The 15,449-nt window shown below is 39.3% G+C and overlaps 1 protein-coding gene across 1 annotated transcript in view; it reads right to left on the minus strand.

Annotated features, from left to right (window-relative positions):
• Positions 1-15,449, minus strand: part of LOC110037728 (2,4-dichlorophenol 6-monooxygenase) — an 81,645-nt gene that overhangs the window by 48,633 nt on the left and 17,563 nt on the right.

Below are 15,449 nucleotides of genomic sequence, written 5' to 3' on the forward strand. Positions count from 1 at the left end.
TATATATACATATATATGTATATATACATATATATGTATATATATGAAGCTCTAGGGCAGATTATATTGAAATAAAAAAATGATACAAAAAGTTGCATGAGAGGTCCCAATAGATGATGTCCTACTCATACGATACATGGTACCAAGATATCCCAACAAAAAAGATACAAAAGACTCAAATAAAAAGAAAACATGCAAAAATAAGTGTCAATGGACGAGGCAGTTTAGACATGCCTCTTCCTCTGGTTCTTGGAGCGGATACAGATAGCAAACTCTGAAGTGTTGTTCCATTGTCAGGAGTGACCAAGATATCATCCATTGAGTTTCCAAGCTGAACAGTGTCCCCATCTTTCTTCCTCCGCCGAGAAGTGTAAACCTGTTATTCTTCTTCTGAAGATTGTTCAGTCTAATCCGTAGAAGGAAAGACAGTTGCAGCGATGAGTTCCTGAGTTTGTGTAGGGCAGTCTTCCAATACTTGGGAAATGCCTGTTCTACTAACTGATTAATAGCAGTAAGATGGTTTGTGTTTGGCTCTAAATCTTCCTCATTAGTATTAGGAGACACCTTTTGCCGTCATCTGAATATGAATGTTCGTTTCATCCCTATCTTCAATCACCTCATAGAGGGAAGCATGAGCATATATATATATATATATATATAATCGAGGGGCGGTTCGGGCGCTCCGCTAGGGTTTGGAATCATTGGCGATCGGGAGGCGATTTTGCGATGTTGACAGTGTGCTTTCTCGCTCGACGGTCGAACTCTGGTGAGATCTTTCCTTTCATTTTCTGGTTTTGGCTTCTCCTATGTTCTCCTCTTCTTTCCTCGCCTCTGCGCTTTCTTGCCGTCTATGGCGAAGACGTATGCAGGCGTCACTGCTGGGGGATCCTCCTCCGGCACTCCTCCAAAGTTTGTGTTTCCTTCTTCATTTCATGAATCTCTTATCCTTGCTGGGGAATATTATTTCATTAAGTCGCAAGGGAGGAAGGGGGGAAGTTTGTGTTTTTTCTCTCTAACTCTGAAAAACTTCATTCTTGCCTCTGCCTGTCGTTTTCACCTTGTAGGTAAATTCCTATACAGGCTTCCTAAATATGATTTCCTGCCGAAGCACTTTCTTGAACTTATCGGGGGATTGAAAGATTGGTGCTCTTGATAGCAGACATATTTTGATTCAGCTTTCTAACGAGGATGATTATGCTAAACTTTTTGCACAAAGAACAGTACATTTTGGGGATGTCTGGATGAAAGTCCTCAAATGGACTACTGAATTTGATCCTCAGACTGAGCTGCCTATTATACCAGTCTGGCTTCGGCTTCCGGGTTTAAAGGTGCATTTGTTCAACCATGAAATTTTGTTTTCTATTGCGGCTATGTACGGTAAACCGTTAATGCTCGATGCCCCAACCTTTAACTTAACGAGGCCTTCAATGGCTAGAATTTTGATAGAATGTGATGTTACCTTACCCCCCCCTGAGGAGGTTTGGATTGGTTCTAACCATACTGGTTCTAGCCATACGGGATATTGGCAACCGGTGCTTCTTGAGAAACATCCTCATTACTGTTCGCACTGCAGAATGTTTGGGCATGATTCGAAACATTGTTTTCACTTACACCCAGAACTGCGGAGAAATACTTCGGGTCGTATATCCTCTGCTGAACAAAAATCTGTCCATCGAACACCTCCTGGCGAACCGGTTGTACAACAAACTGCTACCTGCGTGGCGGCAACCAGTGCCGCTTATTCTGAGGGCAAAGCACAAGTGGGCCCTTTGCCCTTTGAGAGGTCTGATGAAATTGTGGAGCCGTTTGTTGCCGCACAAAATCCTCCAAAACAGGACATAGCAGTACAGCTCCCTTATGCACAGCCGGGAGATTCACACATTCAAAATTCCCCATAACTACCTAAACAACACACTACAATACCTTATATTACTCCACCGCCTGACCCAACTGCTATGGTTGCCTTAGCTTTGGAATCTGAATGGACAATTCAAAAATATAGCAGGAAACGAAGTAGAAGGAAATCTGAAGTTCCTAATATGACACATTCAAACAATATTGATGTCACATATCATTCTGAGGGTGAACACTTGCATCTTCCCCCTAGGATTGCTAGGAGGGGGGTGTTATGGGCCAAAATGTTTAACATTCTAGTATGGAACATTAGGAGAGTGGCGGACCCCCACTCCTTTAATCATTTAAAATATTTATGTTGGGTCCATAAGCCAGGCATTTTTGTTCTTGTGGAGCCGTTTGTGTCGGTTCATAAGGAGGATATCATCAAGAAATTCAAGTGTTACATGCATTGTAGTAATCAGAACAATAAAATTTGGCTCTTTTGGCAAAAGGATATTACTCTCAACATTATAGATGATAATGTACAATATATTCTAATTCATTATCAGATGGAGAATTTTCATGGTTGGGCTACCTTTATTTACGCCAGTTCTTTATTACAGGACAAATTACTTCTTTGGCAACAGCTTATTCAAATGGGTGCTACTATTTCTAATAATTGGTTTGTTGGAGGGAATCTAAATATGATTATATCTCCTTCAGAGAGAATGGGTGGTGCTAAAGTTAATACAAATCTTATTAACCGTTTTTTTGTGAGCATATTGCAGATGCAGGCCTCAATGATTTAGGTTTCTTGGGTCCTCCCCATACTAGGAGGAGGGGCCTTCTTATGCAGAGATTGGACAGATTTCTGAGGAACTCCTCTTTGCTGGGCTACTATAATATTACTCATGTCAAACATCTTAACCATGCTGCTTCGGATCATAATCTTATTTTGCTTAGCTTGGTATTTCATTTTAAATCTGCTCGCTATCACTTTAAATTTCTTTATGTTTGAACTTCTCATCTTACTTTTCCTGATTTGATTAAAAAGGAAAGGCTTGGGTTTCGCGATGGAGTGACAGCCCTTGGTTTATTTTATGGCAATTACATAAGAATGTGGCTTCTTTCTTAAAGAGGTGGAATCTTGATATTTTTGGCAATGTACATTTTCATTCCGGGCTTTTGAAAGCCCAACAAGAGGTGGATGCACTGGAGGCACAGGTGATCGACACTCCTGATCTTGTTGCTAAGTTAGCCCATGTTCACCATACTCTCTTGGAGGAAATCACTATTGAGGATGATTTTCTTAGACAGAAAGCTTGTGACACTCATTTTAGAAATGGTGACCGAAACACTAAATATTTTCACACCACCATCAAATACCGTCTGAATATCAATGTCATTCTTAAGATTGTTACTGATGAGGGTGTAGTCCTCACTGATGCTGATCAAATTGGTTTCAATGTCGCTACTTATTTTTCCTCTCTTTATGCAGAGGCTCACCCGGTCACTGATATTCTCTCGAAAATGTTTGATGATCATAGAGATATGGTTTCCTCCCTCTGATCCCCCCACTGAGATGGAAATTTTCTCTGCCCTCAAAGATATACATTCCCAAACGACCTCTGGTCCTGACGGTTTCACTTCTGTTTTTTATATTTCTTGTTGGGACATCATTAAGAAAGAGGTGGTTCTCGCGATTCAAAGTTTCTTTCAGGGTGAAGACCCTGGAAAGTATTTCACCGTCGCTCTGGTTGTTTTTATACCTAAATCAAATGATAAAACACATTGGAAGAATTTCCGTCGCATCTCGCTCACTTCTGTGGTTTCTAAAATTATTATGATTGTGGCTCGCCTTCAACTTCATTTTCCTTCTCTCATCTCTCCTCATCAATCGGCTTTTATAAAAAGTCGTGATATTTCTGATAATATCCTCTTAGCCCAGGAAATTTTACAAGATCTCGATAAAAAATGCAGGGGTGACAACCTTGTTATCAAATTAGATATCAAGAAGGTTTTTGATATTATTAATTGGGATTTCATCATCAACGTTTTGAGGGCCAGAGGTTTCAATTCTGGTTTTTGCTTATTGATTAAAAGATGGCTGGCTAACAACTATTACTCCGTGTTGGTTAATGGTAACTCTTATGATTTTTTCACAGCTTATGGAGACATAAAACAGGGGGACCCTCTCTCCCCTATTATTTTCATTTTAGCTCTTGATTATCATTCTAGAATGCTCAATCATTTCCAGCTGATACATCCCCACACATAGTTTTATCATAAGGCCAAAATGGTGGTTTCTCACATTGCTTAGGCCGTTGATGTTATTATTTTTGCTAATGCTTCTAAACCTGCTTTAAAACAATTAATTGGCTCTTAAATGACTTCCAGAATTGTTTGAGTCTTCTCTTTAATTGTGACAAGTGTCAGATGTATTTTGGCAAACAAGTTAAGCAATATCTTATTCATTGGGGGGTCTCTTATACAGGTTATTATTATGTCTCTCTCCCTCTTAAATACCTGGGGGTTAATTTGATTAGGGGAAGGAGAAAACAAATACATATGGATGATGTTATCGATAAAATCAAGCGTAAAATTTACGATTGGAGAAATGTTTTCCTTTCTACTGATGGCAGGATATCTTTGCTTTCTAGCGTGCTACAGTATTCCTCTATATGTTTTGCAAGTGTTTAATCCGAAGAAAAGTGTTATAAATGTCATAGAGAGACTTATTAATAAATTCCTTTGAGTGGGCAATGGTGCTGAGAGGATTTGGAGCTCTTGACAAAGGGTTTGTAAGCCTATGAAGGCTGGCGGTTTTGGCTTCAAAGCCTTGAAACATACGGTTGAAATAAATCATTGCAAACTTTGGTTTAAATTTAGAATGGGTTCATCTCTATGGGCTTCTTTTATGCATCAGAAATATTGTGTTCTATCTCACCCTTCCCAGGTTTTGTGGAAGGTTGGTGATTCTCGTATCTGGAAAGCTGTTATTAATGTCAGGTCGACTGCTAGTGAGTTCATGTTTTGGAATATTGGTGACAGTACCATCTCTTTCTGGAATGATAATTGGGGTTTGTCTTATCTCTCTGAATATGTTCATCCTCCCCATGCTAACAACTTACTAGTTTTAGATTTCTTTTCTCAAGATGGCTGAGATTTCACCAAACTTTGTTCTATTGTGGGGGAGCAAAATGCTACAAAATGCTAAACTTATCATATTACCCCTTCCCGCAGGGATTTCCCCGTGTGGAAGAGGAACACTTCACAATCGGTTTGCAAGTTAATCTCAATCGGTTTGCAAGTTAATCTATTTAATCTATGGCACTTTACATTCACACCGGGATTGATTTTGGGGAAAATAGAATTGACACAAATTTTTAACTCCCTCTATATCATTTTTTCTCTTCTTTACTTCCTATTGATGACATTCTTAAGTTGAAAGGCCTTGAATTGGCTTCGAGATGTCCTATGTGCAAAGTTACCAAGGAAGATTTGAGACAAATTTTTTGAATATGCTTTCTATTTAAATGTTTGGAATTTTTTGGGCTTACATTTTGGTATCCCCTGGATACGTAGAGGCTTATTAAGTAATTATTTGTGGCATTGGACGGGTTTTGATGATAGGGGGGAGGGTTTCCCCTTCCTTTACTGGTCCTATGGTTTATTTGGACCTCGAGAAACAGTTTTAAATATAATTCCTCTCCTCCTATTGCTTCTATGATTGTTTCTTATGTGTTGGCCTATTACACCAAGGTCCTCAGGGTTGGTTCCAATGATGTTTCGAATTTTAGGCCCGCTCGTTTAATCAGGTAGGCTCCCCCTTCTTCTGGATGTGTTAAAGTAAATGTGAATTGTAGTTGGAACCATTTATATGTTGTAGTTGGAGGCATATTTAGAAATTCTGAGGGTAAGTGTATATGTTACTTTACTTCTCCTGTTGCTGCGGACAATCCATTAGCCACGGAATGCTGGGAGGTTTTTCTGGCCTTAACGGTGGCAAGTGCTTTTAATTTTCACATGATTGAGGTGCAAACTGATTCTAAAATGTTCTATGATATATATAATTGGGTATCTCTCCTCCTCGTTGGGATATTATATGCATCTTTAAACATATTTATGTTTTAATTTCTGAAAGTCACTTGGAAGTGAGTTGGAGTTTCATCCATAGAGAGGGCAACTCCCCTGCTGACTGGTTAGCCAGGCAAGCAGGGGGGGGGGGCGTGTTATGTTGGCATTTATCCCCCTGCTCCTCTCAAACGCTCCTCACTGGGGAACACCTGAATTTGTCGTATGTTAGAGTTTAACATTTGTGCTGCTCGACTTTATGGTTGGGGGCTCTCGTTTCTGTACGATGGTTTGGTTTGCACCTTCCCTTTTGCGGTCTCTTTATTCTTGGCAGGTTTTGGTTTGCATCCTTTCTGGTTTTGTCTCATTGGCTTTCCTGCTCTCACAGTTCTCGTTGGTTCCCTGCTGTTGGGTTTTCTCTGCTCAGTTGACCGACATACCAATTGGCATCGTTGCTCGCTGAAGTGTTCTAGAGGATTAGGACTTTCCTGCTGTCAATTTTTGTGGTTTCTTTCTCTTTTCTGTTATACACGGACACAGCTTTACTTATTTTTGGATTTTTTTTTCATTGGCTTGGGTATACCTGTAATTTTGATGTTTTCTTTTTGTGTAAGTTGTACTGTGGGAGGAGGAACCCCAATGAGTGTGTTTAATTATCTTTTTAGACGAGGCTCCTCCCCCCTCCAAATTTTGTACATTTTTCGTTATATTAACACGTAAGGAGCCACTGCTGCTCTTTCCCCCCAAATATATATCCTACGCATTAATTAAAAGAAAATGTACAGCATTAGAAGAGGGCAGGATCCCCGTCTATGAAAACAAAAAAATACATTTAACTCACCCATAGGGGTTCCTCTCCCCCAGCACAACTCACACAAAAAGAAAATTTCAAAAATACAGGTATACCCAAAACCAATGAACAAAAACCCAAAAAATAAGTAAACCTGTGTTCAAGTGTAACTTGAAATGTAAAAGAGAAAAAACGATGTACAAAAAGTGTCTTCAAATTAGTTGAATTCTCAAAAAGCATTCCTCGAGCAACCAAAAATCCGTTTGAATAACCGGAGCGTAGAGCAGTGAGATCCAAACAGCAGGGAGACAGAAGCCGTGAGAACGAAAGAAGAAACAGAGACAAAAAGCAGGGAGACAGAAAACCAGCCCTGCAGCAACAACATGGAAACCTGTCAAGCATAATATATCTCGCAAAAGGAAGAAGCTTAATATCGAACATAAGGCAGGTTCAAGTTATCCCCAAATAGGAGGCATCTGAGAGGAGTAGGGGGGTAAATACCGACGTGGCAGACCTCCCCTGCGTGCTTGGCTAACCAATCAGCAGTGGAGTTGCCCTTTCTATGAATGAATTTCCAAATTACATCAAGATGTCTTTCAGCCATAAATCTTAAAATACATTTAAAAATGCAAAATATATTCCAGAGAGGAGAGATATCCAAAAGAATGTCATAAAGTAATTTAGAATCAGTTTCCACCTCAATTTTATGAAAATTGAAAACACTAGCGCAGTTCATGCCAGAAAAACCCCCAGCATTCCGTGGTCAATGGATTATCAGCCACAACAGAAGATGTGAAATAACAGAGACACCAACCCTCAAAATCTCTAAACATGCCCCCAACCACAGCATAATCAGGATGCCAGCAGCCATCCACATTAATTTTAACATAGCCCGGGGAAGGGGGAGCCCACCTAATGAGCCGGGGGGCCTTAAATTTGGAGCATCTATAGAACCGGCCCTTAGAGCCTTATTATAGTAGGCAAGCACATAAGCAACAGTCATAGAAGCAATTAGGGGGGAAATATTGTATTTAAAAATGTTTCGGGAGGTCCATAAAAGCCAGAGGACCAATAAAGGGAGGGGAAACCCCCTTTTTTAAATATCAAAATCCTTCCATTGCCACAAATAATTGCTTAAAGTGCCCCTATGTAACCAATAAATACCGAAATTTGAGCCAAGCATATTTCAAACATTTAAAGAAAAAACACATTCTAAGAAAATGTGCCTCGTATCTTCCTCCTCAATCTTGCACATATGACATCTGGAGGCCAATTTTAGGTCTTTCAACTTAAGGATGTCATCAATAGGTATTAAAGAAGTGAGGTAGCGCCAAAGGAAAAAGGATATAGAGGGAGATAAAAATTTATGCCAAATCCATTTTCCCAGAACCAATCATGGTGAGTGTAAAGTGCTATAAATAAGCTTGCAAACCGATTGAGAGTTGTTCCTTTTGAACATGAGGAGATCCTTTCGAGATGGACTAATAGGAATAATGATAATTTGCTTAGCATTTTGCTCCCCCACAATAGAGCACAATTTTGAAAAATCCCAGCTATCTTGAGTAAGGAAATCAGAAACCAATAAGGAATTAGTATGAGGTGGGTGAGAGTGTTCAGAGAGATGTGACAATCCCCAATTATCATTCCACAAGGAGATACAACCATCACCTATGTCCCAAAAAATGAAATCATTAGCAATAGTTCTAGCATTAACGACAGCTTTCCAAATATGGGAATCACCAACCTTCCACTTAACCTGAGAAGGATAAGTTTGAGCACAATATTTTTTTATCCATAAAGGAAGCCCATAGAGATGAGTTCAATCTAAATTTAAACCAAAGTTTGCAAAGGTTTATTTCCACAGTATGTTTCAAAGCTTTAAAACCAAACCCGCCAGCCCTCTTAGACTTACAAACCTTATGCCAAGATCCTCAAATTTTCCTTGCAACATTCCCCACCCAAAGAAATTTATGATAACATTGATGTGAAGAACAATTTACAACTCTTAAATGGGGAGCATTTAAAGCATCTCCTGCCAGCAAAAAAAGAAGAGGGGGGTGGGGAATAAGAAACAAGACTCTCAACAGATGACAGACCATTCCTGGCAAGCCAATTAGCAGGTTGGTTCCCTTCCCTGTACTTCCTCCTCTCGATCTTACGAGTCACGGGTGTGTATATAAAGAACCACACCAGATTTTCTTCTATCTGAAGCAGCAAGCCTCTGTTGCAGTTGGCAGATTTTTCTTTGCATGACTTCTATAGTAAGCTTCTAGAAACCTCTTCGGGAATTTCTCTTAAGCAATATTGTGTCATTTCCTCCCAATCAAGTTTTCGGTGGATCTAGAACTGCGATTCAAAGTTGGCCAGGGTGAATTTTTGGTAACGATAGAAAGACTTGATTTTGAAAATTTAGACTTAGAGCTAGCAATTGTAGTAGAAATGCTTCGGGTGTGTTGGGGTTTTCTTTTTTGTTTTCAAAATTTTGGATTGGGATAAGAAAGACGACTCTAAAAAACCTCTAAGGTTTGTCGAGCAAATGTTTCCTAAACAACAAAATAACAAAATATTTATGGTTCCTACAAGAAAAAATCTTAACTATAAGAGAGAACACATAAAATAAACTAGAAAAGGTAAGAACCCCCCAATAGAATTTGCCAATGTACCCATAATTGCTAGTTAGGTCTTCCTATAGGATGGAACTCCTATTCCTGTGGCATCACGAAACCCGCACGATTTAGAATAATTGGACTTAATCGTGGAGCGCCTGTTTTCATTGTATCGTGGGACCCAACTACAGACCGCAGACACTTCCCTATCAGTAGTGTTGTGGTAATTTGAAATAGAACGACCGACGACGACGCAAAAAATAGAACGAGAAAATTCATACCAAAAAAGAACACACAGATTTACGTGGTTTGGCAAATTGCCTACATCCACAGAATTGCAGAGGATTTTATTACTCAAGAATTTACACCGTCAACCACGTCGACAATTACAAGAAAGAATTTTTTTATTTCCTCTCTTTTTCTATCCGAGAGCCACCAAAGAAGACAAGTGCAAAGAAAAGAAAAATCTTCACCACAAGCAATAGCTCCTTCCTGTCTTCACCGCAAGCAAGAGCTCCTTCCTGTCTTCAACGCTCGCAACTACCAAAGGACGAGTTGCGATATCTTCTTTCCTTGTACTGGAGAGATCGCTCAGTCTTCCTTTCTTCTGCTGCATTTTCAATTCCAGCCGCAGCCTTGCAATCTCGTGAAACCACTACGCCCTGCTTTCTTATCTCGAGAGAAGAAGAAGCAATTGAGGAAGAAGCCTGATTCATGAAAGCAAAAAAAGGAGAGAGCCTTATTCACGAAACCGCAGAAAAATAAAACCGTGAAGCGGGAGGTAGGCGGGAGTGGTTAGGCGACAAGCAAATTCCCTTTTTTTTTCTCATTTTCGTTTTGGACGGGCTCCACTTCAACAAATCTCCCACTTGGAGACCGGCACATAGACTACAACGTCTTCTTCCTCAAACGGATATCCTCCACTGGCGGTGTCGCCCTTTTCTTAAAATGTGATATCCTCCACCCCTGCAACTCAAGGCCCCTGTCTTCAAGCTAGAAGATCAACTGAAGTTGCGCACAGCTTCAGTTTCTCCAGAATAACATCCTTTGTCAACATAACAGTAGGGTTTTGGCTTTCACAAATTTTCTCAAGCAAAAATTGTCTGTCATTCAACAATGACCGTATGAAGTGATATCTGATCTAAATGTGTTTAGTCCTGGACTGAAATGCTGGATTACTAACAAGGAATATGACACTCTCACTATCACTGTAGAGAATGTCCTTATGATTCTTCTTGCCCAATTCCTCCAAGAAGCCCTGTAGCCATATTATCTCCTTTGCAGCCGCTGACACTGCTATGTACTTAGCTTCTATAGTAGACAACAAAATTGTATTTTGCAAAATAGAGTCCCGTGATACTGCAGTGCCATCAATAGTATAAATATAACCTATAGTACTTCTTCTGGTATCAATGTTTCCAGTTAGATCAGCATCAACATAGCCCTGTACCTCTGAACTCTTTCCTGAGAAACACAAACAAATTTCTGAAGATCCTCTTATGTACTTCAAGATCCACTTCACTGTTTCCCAATGTTTCTTTCCAGTATTACTCATGTATCTGCTAACAACTCACATTGCATTGGCAATATCAGGTCTGGTGCAAACCATAGCATACATAAGTGAACCAATAGTTGAAGCATAAGAAACCTTACTCATGTGATCTTATTCCTCCTCTGACTTGGGTGATTGATTCTTGTTGAGTCTGAAGTGACTTCCCAAGGGTGTGCCAACTGGTTTGGTCTTATCCATATTGAATCTGAAAAGTACATTTTTCACATACTCAGCCTGAGAGAGTTTCAACATGCATCTGACTCTATCTTTGACAATTCTCATACCAAAAATTTGTTTTGTCGCTCCCAAATCATTCATTGCAAAGTGCTTTGACATATGCTCCTTCAGATTATTGATCTCATCAATACTAGCACCTGCAATAAGCATATCATCCACATATAGTAGGATGATATAGGAATTGTCAAAATACCTGACATAGCAATAGTAATCTGCCTGACATCTATTATACTCTGCACTGTGCATGAAATTATTAAATTTTTTGTATCAATGTCTAGGAGCTTGCTTCAGGCCATACAAGCTCTTCTTCAATCTGCAAAGTGACTCTTCTTTTCCTTGTACCATGAACCCTTCAAGTTGGTGCATGTAGATGTCTTCTTCAAGATCCCAATGAAAAAAGACTGTCTTCACATCTAACTGCTCAAGGAAGAGATCTTCAGTAGCCACCATAGACAGTATCATTCTGATTGTTGTAAGCTTCACCACATGAGAGAAAATCTCGGAATAATCAATACCATGCTTTTGCTGAAAACCTTTTACAACAAGTTTAGTCTTGTACCTCTTACTGTCATCATGCTCAGTTTTCACTCGGTACACCCACTTGTTGTGCAGCGCCTTCTTCCCTGGTGGAAGTTCTGTCAACTCCCAAGTCTAATTTTCTAGCAAAGAATCTAACTCCTCCTTCATGGCAAGCTCCCACTTGCTCGAATTTTCATCTTGCAATGTTTCTTCATAACTCTCTGATTTTCCACAATCTGTCAGCAGAATGTAGTTTAAAGTTGGAGAATAACGTTGTGAAGAACGTCTAGCCCTTTCTGACCTGCGAAGTGTAACTGTAGGGGTAGATTGCTTTGAAACTGACTATGGAACAATAGAAGTGGATGTCTGGATCCACTCTTCTCGTCACGTGCATCTCTATCCTGCACTGTGACCTCTGATAAATCATCAAATATTACCAACTCAGATTCCTACAATATTGTTTCAGAAACTATACAGGATTTGTCCTTGTACATAACCTTCTCATTGAAAATCATGTTCCTGCTCCTTATGATCTTCTGACCCTGATCATCACAGAAACGATATTCAAATGTTTCGTCTCCATAGCCAATGAAATAACACTTCTTTGACTTAGTATAAAGCTTACTTCGAGCATCAAGATTAATGAGAATATAAGAAAGACATCCAAAAGTCTTAAGGTGAGAAAATTTGACATCTTTCACACTCCAAATTTCTTCAGGTAATTCACAGTTTAATGAAACAGATGACCCCCTGTTGACCAAATAAACTGCAGTACTGACCGCTTCTGCCTAGAAAGGAGGTGGGAGTCGCTTCTGCCCAGAAAGTGGGTGGGTGCAATCTCATGCTTCTAGCGCTTCTAGCCCGCTCATTAATGGTCATGTTCATGCGCTCTACAACACCATTTTATTGTGGTGTCCCTGGAGTGATCTTCTCCATTCTGATGCCCTGAACTGCACAGTACTCCCTAAACCCACCATCAATGTACTCACCACCATTATCAGACCTCAGACATTTCAGCTTTAAGCATGTCTTTATCTCAACCATGGACTTCCAAGTCTTGAAAACACTGAATACATCAGATTTATACTTTAAGAAATAAACTCACACATTTCTGCTATGATCATCAATGAATGTGATGTATTAACGAGTGCCTCCAAAAGATGCCACTGGAGAAGGTCCCCACACATCTGTGTGTACAAGATCCAGCTTTCCTGTCTTTGGCGTACTACCACTTTTTAAGAAACTGACATTTTTTTATTTCCCCATAATGCAACTCTCACACATGCTGAAATCAACTGACTACAGTTCTAATAGCTTGCCTCTAAACTGAAGTTCCTTCATACCCCTCTAACTCATGTGGCCAAGTCTGTAATGTCACAACTCTGTTGTGCTCTCTACAACAGTAGTATTAACACTGTTAATTAAACCAGTAGACATATATAGCGTACCTGTTTTCTTACCACGAGCCAGTATCAGTACTCCTTTAGTAACCTTCTAGGTGCTATCTGAGAACGCTACTGAATGTCCACACTCATCAAGTTGTCCAACAGAAATAAGGTTCTTCAGGTCAAGAATGTGTCTCATCAAGTTGTCCAACAGAGTCCAATTGTTATTCTTCGGAAGTCCAATTGTTATTCTTCGGAAGTCCAATGTCAATATCTCTTATTCCTACTACGTTTAGAGCTTCTCCATCTGCCAGATATATTTTCCCAAAGTCACCTACAACATAATTTTGCATTAATTCCGGATAGAAAGTTGTATGGAAAGAAGCCACTGAATCTAGTATCCAGTCATCAACAGAACTATGAACTATCAGCAGTAGTGCATCCTGTGATTCTTTAGTTACCACATTTGCATTGTCATTCTCCGTCTTTTTAAGATTTCTGCAGTTTCTCTATATGTGATCAGTTTTGCCACAATTCCAGCAAGTTACTTGTTTACAAGGCATTGACTTGTTACTGTTTTTGTTCTTTGATTTTGATCTTTCCCAGTTTGAGTTCTTGTTCTGTGATCTTCCTCTAGAATCAACATTTAATGTTGATCTCAAACCTGAGATTTCGTTAGAATCTACCCTGCGCGCCTCATCAGCCAAAATCAAATCACGAATATCTTTATATTTCAATTTTGATTTACCTGCAGAATTACTAACAGTCATCCTCATAGCTTCCCAGTTATTTGGCAATGAAGTCATCCTCATAGCTTCCAAGTTATTTGGCAATGAAGCCAATAAGATCAGTGCACGTATCTCATCATCAAATTCAATTTCTACAGAATATAATTGATTTGTGATAGTATTTAAATCATTCAGGTGTTGTGCAACAGACGTACCTTCCGTCATCTTCAAATTGAATAACTTTTTCATCAGATATACTTTGTTATTCGTCGATGGTTTTTCATACATACTTGACAGGGCTGTCATAAGATCTACAATCGTCATTTTTCTTGACGACATTATATGCAATGAACCTCGATAGAGTCAATCGAATAACCTCTAAAACTTGTCGATCCAACAGATTTCATTCCAGCCTCATCCATCCTTTCAGATCTTTTCCCCAATAAAAACTTGTCGATCCAACAGATTTCATTCAGCATTATCTATCCTTTCAGATCTTTTCCCCAATAACGAAAGATGGAGTTTCTTCACATAGAGGTAGTCTTCTATCTGCATCCTCCATTAACCAAAATCTGTGTCATCAAATTTCTCGATTCCTGAAACCTTCATTTCATCTGCAGTCATTAGCTCTGATGTCAGTTGTGATAATTTAAAATAAAACGATCGACGACAAAGCGAAAAATAGAACGTCAAAATTCACACTAGAAAAGAACACACATATTTACGTGGTTCGGCAAATTGTCTACATCCACGTTGTTGCAGAGGATTTTGTTGCTTGAGGATTTACAACGTCAACCACGTCGACAATTACAAGAAAGAAGTTTCTTGATTCCTCTCTCTTTTTATCCGAGAGCCACCAAAGAAGACAAGTGCAAAGAAAAGAAAATCTTCACCGCAAGCAATAGCTCCTCCTTCCTGTCTTCACGGCAAGCAAGAGCTCCTCCTTCCTGTCTTCACCGCTCACAACTATCAAAGGACGAGTTGCGATATCTTCTTTCTTCGTATTGGAGAGATCGCTCGGTTTCCTTTCTTCTGCTGCGTTTTCAATTCCAGTCGCAGCCTTGCAATCCCGTGAAACCACTACGCCCTGCTTTCTTATCACGAGAGAAAGAGATGCAATTGAGGGAGATGCCTGATTCACGAAACCAAAAAAAAGGAGTCTTATTCGCGAACCGCAGAAAAATGAAACAGTCAAGTGGGCGGTAGGCGGGAGTAGTTAGGCGGCAAGCAAATTCCCCCTTTTTTTTTTCTCGATATCGTTTTGGACGGGCTCCACTTCAACAAGTAGGTTTGGCCAAATCTAGACGTATTGGTTGGATTATTGGAGTAGAAGTGATGCTAGGCATTATATTATCCTAATTCAAATTGGAAGGCTAATCTTATGGTTCATATATTGGTGCACTATTTGGAGAAGATAGCATTTTGGGCATTCAATAGACAGTTCTACCGGCTATTTTAAGTTCAATCAGCATTTCTTTACTGTTAATTGTACTATTACTTGAAAGGGTACTATATTCTTTTTGTCTTTTTTCTTTAACTATGTAAGATTTGATCCTACATTCTGCTTTTCAAGTAAACGTACGGAGCCCACTAAACATTATTTCAATGATAAGTTCAACTTTTATACATACATACATACATGCATAGCTATGTAGATATATATAGATATATATATATAAATATATATATATAGATATATATATATATATATATAGATATATA

Source organism: Phalaenopsis equestris, unplaced genomic scaffold, assembly GCF_001263595.1.
Source record: "Phalaenopsis equestris unplaced genomic scaffold, ASM126359v1 Scaffold224097, whole genome shotgun sequence".
NCBI lineage: Eukaryota > Viridiplantae > Streptophyta > Magnoliopsida > Asparagales > Orchidaceae > Phalaenopsis > Phalaenopsis equestris.